Genomic DNA, 7,738 nt, shown 5'->3' with positions numbered 1-7,738 from the left:
CGGCGTAAACATGTGGTCGAGGGAGAAATGGTAGCTAAGATGAAAGAGTTTTAAAATGTGAAAGAAGTATAACACAGTTATGTAAATTCTAGTGTTAATTGGCTGTTTGAGATGAGTTTTTACCACAGTTTGCTCTGAAAAAGTGAAAAATGCATCAAAGGCAGCGGCAGAGAGGACGCGCTCTCAGCGACAGCAAAGCGCTGCTAATTACTGCTGCTAATAATTGATTTAAAGTCGACATCTCTTTAAAATGTATGTAGAAATTAGCGTGCACTGTTACAGGAGCAGTTTTATTCAAGAATTATGCCTTAACAATGGAACAGTTACTCAAAATGTTCCTCAGCCGATGTGTTGGGTTCTTTAAATTGTGTTTTCCAAGATCGGATCCGCTAAAAACCTTTAGTTTTTCGATTGGCCAGCGACTATATAGGAGAGCAGAGATTGAGAATAATGTCGAAAAAGTACTAATTAACAGTAATTCTATAGATTAACGTTGAGTGTCTGGGCTTTGAAAAGACACATGATGATGTTCGTTAATATCACATAGGCTCACGTAACAAGGTCATAAGAGTGTTCCTGGTATATAATTAAAGCACAATTAAACTTTGGAACGCATTAGAAAGGTCCCCGTACTGATTACTGCTTCTATCAGCCACTTCAGGTTCAAATCTGCAGGGTATCATTTGGGCTAAAAGGCTCCTGCACTGAACCATGTGCCACATTTCTAAGGGCGAATAAAAGATTCTTCAGATCACTGGGCTGATTTTGCTGTTTTTAAGTATTTTAACTACGACAGAAGTCTGATTTAACTGCATTTTCTCCTTGAAGCAGCTCCCGCACAAAAACAGCTCCATACCTTTATTAATCAGCTGGTCTCTTCCTCCCAGAGGTGGCTGGCCTCTCTTCCTCCGTGCAGACATGTAATGGGATTCTTGTTACTTTCGGTTATCTAGCTTTATGAAGATTGTACGTCACTCATACAGCTAGATAACCAAAGATAACAGACAACCCCTCTGGCCTGCAAACACAGCTCTCCTCCAGCAACACACACTCATTCCAGCACACCTATCAGGGCCAGACAACCAGAGAAAGCTGCTTAAACAGTGAATTGGCCAAAACAAAGATAATTGTGCTCTGCAGCTATTTGAGAGGTAAAGGTGACGGCGGCGCCGGTCATAAATCTGGAGTTAATGCTGATGATTTATCACGTGGCGTTAAAAATCCCTCGGTGCAATGAGATGAAAAGGCATGACTAAAGATTTGCCAGGGATGCTGCTGGGAGAACATTTTCTAAGCTATTAAGTGTTTACGTAGAAGACTGAAATGTGCTTGAGCTCTATAGAAAAACAAACATTATGGCTGTTCAGTCGACTGAAGACGGGAAAGATCTTTATGAGGGACGTCAAAGTGGGGATAAATAGCACTGAGGGGAATAATGTACACACTAGAGTTGTAAATAAAATATTATAGCACAATGCGAAGGACGTCTTTGACAAGAGGAGACCTATAAAGATGTTGAGAACGTTAAATTATCCCCTTATTTTTAAGTAGCTCTACAGCGGAGCGATTGTTAAATGAATATTTATTTTAACCTGCATTAATCCCATTTTATCACATCTTTAACGTGAATGAAAATGATTTTTGTGTAACAGTCAGAACTCAGAGGGAAGAGTGTGTAACATTAGTAATATATTTCTGAATAACTGAGTCCTTTAATTGATGCGCTGCCGAAGGTCTTTAGACTTTAATGCATTTATTTAAGATATATGGTTGGCATCAGCTTATTATATTGAGTCCATTTACATTTCACCCTGTTCGTTGTGTGTGCGTGCGTGTGTGTTTGTGCGCGCGCGTGTTTTCGTTTTCTATCTTCTCCCTCTAAAAAGCCACAATGGTGATTAGGAGGAGCGTGACGTCACCAGCATTGCTGGATTTCAATTAGTGCGCTAGAAGCCAAGTGTGAAGCCTAATTAAGGCACAAACACATCCAGGCGTGCACGAACGCCATTATGGAGAGAATGTTCTCTCTCTCTCTATTTTTCCACCGTGAAAAGAGGCCGAAGATTCCAAACAGAACACGAACACGCAGATAAAGGCGCGGGGCTGAGGTGCGTTTACGGTCTTTCTCTCTCTACGGTTTTTTTTATATCACATAATTATGTTTTTTTTTCCTTTTAGCAGGTCTCCAGGTTACGAATTTTAAATAACATTACACCCAAGCATCCATTAATACAGACCTACACTCGTAATAAATAATTATTGCATCGACGGTTTATCTCGCGTGGATTCCAGTTGTTCCACAAATCTGATAATTGTCATCATGATTCAAGTTTTCTTTGTTCTTTTAAATCTTTATAATCGCGCATTCAGAGCTCCTTTCTGATTATAAGCTCTTTTAATTGCCAGTAAAGCTCGTAAATGTTGGGGCGCAGGGCCCAAAAGGCGACTCGAGGTGGCGGCTAAAGGCAGAATCACGTGAAAAGTTAGTGCGCAGCAGCAGCAACGTCCAGGACGCCGCTGACCCTCCGGTGCATGTGGGGTTTTGCTACTTTGTTGTTCATGGTGAGTTACTGCTGCGATACAAGAGAAATGTTCGACTGTAATAGATTAGGAACATAAAAGGCTGCGGAAAATGCTGCAAAATGTGAGCGGAACAGTGGCCTCCGCAAAAAGGGATCCAGAAAGGATTTAAAATGATTTCCAGGAGTAATCAATTAGTTCCACGCTGCGTGCTGCTGCCTGTGTGTGTGTCTGTGTGTGTGTGTGTGTGTGTGTGTGTGTGTGTGTATAAAATATGGACTTTTGATTTTCTTGCTTCACATATTAGCAGATGACTAAAGCAGAGATGAGTGTTTCTAATTACCTGGAAATTGGAGGAAACCTTCTTCGCGTCTGCTGCTTTCAGGTGCCTGCAAGTAAAATGTAAATGTGTGATACACACGTAAGTCTGAGGAGAAGATCTCGCTGAGGAGATCTCCGAAAGACCGCTCTCCTCCCTCGCTCTCACCGGAATCCCGTGAAGGTTTTAGGGGGTGGAAATCTGCCCGTTGTGGGTCACTGAAACGGGGGTAACATGTGTCGCTCAGCAGGCTGCTTCGGCACCTGCAGAGACGCTGCAGAGACGCGCAACGGCCGCACGGGAGATTGTGGTTCCACGCACCCCCGCGTGGGTCTCATGTGGGTTTTGTGATAAAGGTCAGTTTGGATCTTCTGGCGGCTTCGCGTGTTTTATTTCAGGTGCAGAACACATGATTAAAACCCGCCTCGTCCATTCGCCCGGAGAGCTTATCCCGCCTTGCGTCACCTGGCCTATAAACCCCGCAACTGATGCAGTTCAGGGCCTCGGCGATGAAGCAAAAAATAGACTTTATAATCCCAGCAGGAGTTTAAAAAATCTGTGCTCCGACTGCGGCCAGTTGTAACAGCGAATCATCTCCTCTTCGGAGGCAGTTTGACGCAGCCAGTGTGCGTTACGCGCAGGTTGAAGCGCTCAATGGGACGCTGAATTGCGAGGGATGTGACATGTATGGGAGGGAGGTATGATTCCCCACTCATGGAGATTAAGCAGGCCTTATGTAAGAGCTCCACAATGGTGTAATCCAAGTCTGCCGCACGCCGCTACAATAATCATCTCTGCTTTTGCATTGCTCCTCTGCCCGCTGCTTTCAGGCGTAATCTCTCCCCAAACACAACGTTGTCAAAGCCTTTTCCATTCTACAATGGGCTTTAACTCACTCCCTAATTTGTGAATTACACAGAAGTGGCGCAAATGGGAACGCATCACTGCTTCGAATCAACACGTCTAACAAATGGATTCATTAGAAAATCCTCGTTTTGCCCCCAGCAAATTTGGAGAAAAGTAATCAGACGACCTTTTAAAGAAGTCCAGACGTTACTAGACTGGACGGCTCGACTCAGTGCTGGTGAGGGTGAAGCCGAACTCATCTGGATGTTGGCACCGATTATCTGGTGCCAAACAAAAGTGTTTGCAGTCACATGTGACGCGACACGTTTGTGCTGCTCAGATGCTGCTCGGCCACATCAGAAGATGCTACTGACGCGCGCCTCTACAACAGCCCCTAAACTGTCCCCGGAACAGCCCGCATCCAAATAGAACGAGCAAAGGTTTCGTCTGTGCTCGTCCTGCGCTCACAATGGGGTTAAAGCCGTGTGCGTTCCAGCCCCAACGCACCAAGTCTCGCCCCTCATCGCCGCGCCGCTTTTGGGGGGTTCTTGGATGAACTCGGATTGAGATGGACAACAAGTCACGATCCACAACACGCTTCTTACTTGTTTTCTCCTCGGATGCGGCGGGATGGATCGCGCCGGGCTCGGCGGTGCTCCTGGAAAGCTGCGGTCCCTCCGGACGTGCGGCACGCGTAGCGCCAAATGAGCGCGTTCATGAGCGGCGTGCCGAGCTTTGTGGCGACGGCGCATCGTGACGTCCCCCCCCCGGCCTCGTCCATTCTCAGAAACCGAACGGGTTCTCTCGTTTCGTTCCAAATGTGGCGCCGCATGGCTGCCGTCCACATCCCCAGCCCCCGTCCTCCCCTCCCCGCACTGGACAGTTGGGGCTGCCCGCCCGGGCCGCTACATCTTGACCAGCGTTTGTCCGCGAACAACTCTTTCCTCCCGAATTATATGCCGTCCAAGACCCACCCCCCCAAACGAGCCAGTGAGGTAAGGCAGTTCCCACCCCCCGAGATTTTTGATATTATGCAAGAAAGCCGATGTAATTGAAATAATATGGACGCCGCTCTCACGCCCCCCAACAGACGCACGCAGAAGTGCACGCGCGGCGCGACGCTACCAGAGACAATTAAACATGTGGAATCTGTCTGGTTCACATGCCGGACTTGTTCTCATGGCATCACCCACAACAAGGACCGTCTCCGCTCCTGAGATTAAGCCCCAAAGTGTTGTTTTATAAATTAGGAACCCAATCTGGTGTTCCAGGTCACCCACCACGTCTCTATTTCCAGGGAAAATGTGAGCTTTGAGATCTTTATGCCACATTTTTAAAGTTAGTAGGTTGACGTGGGGATGTGTGTTCATGTACGGTGCGGGTTTTAAGCGCGGGCGCCACATAGGCCCACGTTTCAGATGATTCAATATGGAGAAGTCGCCTCTTTGTACGTGGCTTCTCACCCGGAATCGACGTATCTCAAAGATGTTGGTGTCTGCAGCTGAAAGCTGGATGGAGACAGACTGGAGAGGCACTCCGGCTTGGCTAATTATCATGATAATCGCAGCAGGAATCTTTAGAGTCACGAAAAGACGAATCCTATTGAATAAGGTCTCCGCCTGTCTTTAGGCCCCTGAGTATGCCCAGACATGTTCATCATTTGCATGAAATTAAATCAAGCCAGCCACGTTGATCTGTCTAGAACACAGAGCAGGAATTCCTGCACACACAGCCCGGCATCTGTTTAAGAGGAACGGCTCTACGGGGGCTGTCAATCATCCGGACAGACTGGACATTTATGTACAATAATATATATTCTATTCTCCTCATACCCGCCACTACAGCTACTGTATATTAGCGCCTCCACCACCTGACAATGGAAACCAGAGAGGTTTAGCGGGCAGCTGCCAGCGCTTTACGTGAGTTGTGCGAAACGTCCTAACGAGAGATATTCACATGGCCTTTTCGGGCACTTTGTCCTGTTTTACAACAAACGCTCCAGAGTGGTTGGGATGGTTGTTGTGTCGGGGGCACGGCGTCATCCTGACGGGCCGAGCTGGTCCCAGTAGGCCTGACTGGCCTCCCACTGGAGGCCTGTTGGAGGCCTTCTGCTTCCCTCTTTATGTAATAGATCACCACAGTGTCCATGAAAGTGTTCACCGAACAGCAATATATAAGCTCAAAGGACGATGATGTTGTCTGTGTTGCCGTGGTAACGATAACAGAATCCAACATGTGTTCCCATATAACTCCCCCCCCCCCCAGTGATGCACTTGTTATTCCACTACATTTACTGGCCAAAGTCAAAGCAGCCATGCAAAATAATGGCTTTTGGCCCTGTTAGTTATTGTCACGTCGCTCAGGCCGTGAGAACAGACGCTCTCATGGCTGCCGGGTCACACTCTGTCTCCCTGCGTCCTGCAGCGGTAAAGCACCCAAACCGTCCCTCCATTGTTTTACCAGAGCCGGCCCAGACGTCACGCCGGCTTCGCTGAGCGCCGAGGCAGCAAACCCCTCGGAACACGCAGCCCAGTGGTCATCTGCTGCGCTGTAAAGGTACAGTGAGGGTTTTGGTGTCAGTGCTGATATTATAGCTGGGAGGTGTCCAGCACGTGGCCGCCACCTCGACATCACACCAGTGTTCAAACTCACAGTGTCTGATTTGAATAGGAGCTTAATGAGACGCCGTGGTGTATCAGAAATGAAGCCCCCGGCGCCTTTATCAGGCCAAGGAATTCAATAATGCTCATCAATCGGAATAGAGTGTTTTTATATTCAAATAAGGTGCTAAATAGCTGTGAAATCCAGGAGATAATGGTGACGTGTCCTCTGAGCTCCGGCTGTCTCCAGCAGCTCTGACAAACTTCCCAGAAGCTCTTTAACATGGTGGAGGAATCTTTGGTGGGAGGAATCCAAATAAAAGCAGAAACGCGTCTATTTCCACAAACAGGAGAAGATACGTCTGTTGTTTTCAACGAACCATCGCGCTGAAGGGAAATGAAATCATTTCCTTCTTTCTCCATCTGAACAAGACTGGAAACATTATCCAGCAGATTCTTGGTTTGTAATAAGGATTGGAACATCTTGAGGTCTGTACAGGCCACACAGACAATAAATGCATTATAGTGCTTTACTAAAGAAATTAAAATAAAAAAAAACATTTTGGCAGGCATTTTTACAAATAATACAGTTTTTATATGTCAAAGGTGACATTAATTAACAAAAATATGAAATGCTTTGGTGTGATGGAAACACTAAGTTAACATGTGAAACGTCATTTATGACATTTACATTTTTTGCTAAAGAGAATAATTTGTCAGAATGTGTGAGATTCACCCTTTTTATGTTATAGGTCTTATTTAATAGCTACAGAGTTTTACTACAGCCTGATTTCAGGTCTGACACAAATTTGATAACAGAAAATAACCAAAAATAAAATTCAAATATAGATAATTGACTAAATGAGCTAAAGAGGACATTTATAATGATTTCTGGAAAAAACCCAATGACTTTGAACGTGATCTGTTTATATCCTGATGTATATTCACTGTACACCAAGAAACACATTAAACCATGTTGAAACCATCTATCACGTTATTCTTGAAACGGAAAATTCGTTTTTCTGGACACTTTGCGTTTGAAAAAGTCAATTAAGTATAAACTCTTCAGCAAAATATGTTACGTTTTTTAAAATATCCACGTTTTTCCTCTGAAAAAATAAATTCTTTCATCAACTTGTTTGACTTTCGCTTTTATCTGACTTTAATTCTGCAGTTTTATGTCTTTGATCCTGACGCTGATTGTCTGACGGAAAAGGCATAAAAGGGGGAATAAAGAAAAGATACATCTTTCAACTTTTTCCTTTCAATAAATTGATTACTCGGTTTCACCTGATAAATTCTATATGTCTGAGTAAATAAGTGTTTCGCCCTGACGCAAAATACGAAATATTCAATATGTTCAGAGAAGTTTTTCTATTTTAAATGGAAAAGACCTTTGCGTTTTGGAAATTGTTTCCTCACAGGAGGCTTTCAGATTGTGGTAAGATTATCA

At 45.1% G+C, this 7,738-nt stretch overlaps 1 non-coding gene across 1 annotated transcript; it reads right to left on the bottom strand.

Annotated features, from left to right (window-relative positions):
• Window positions 1-925: 925 nt before the first annotated feature.
• On the bottom strand, window positions 926-1,012 carry mir9-1 (microRNA mir-9-1). Its single transcript, NR_105287.1, has one exon. It is a non-coding gene; the product is annotated as a microRNA mir-9-1 (primary transcript).
• Window positions 1,013-7,738: the final 6,726 nt, after the last annotated feature.

Source organism: Takifugu rubripes, chromosome 12 (genome assembly GCF_901000725.2).
Source record: "Takifugu rubripes chromosome 12, fTakRub1.2, whole genome shotgun sequence".
Taxonomy (NCBI): Eukaryota; Metazoa; Chordata; class Actinopteri; order Tetraodontiformes; family Tetraodontidae; genus Takifugu; species Takifugu rubripes.
This window is presented reverse-complemented; position numbering and strand designations above follow the sequence as displayed.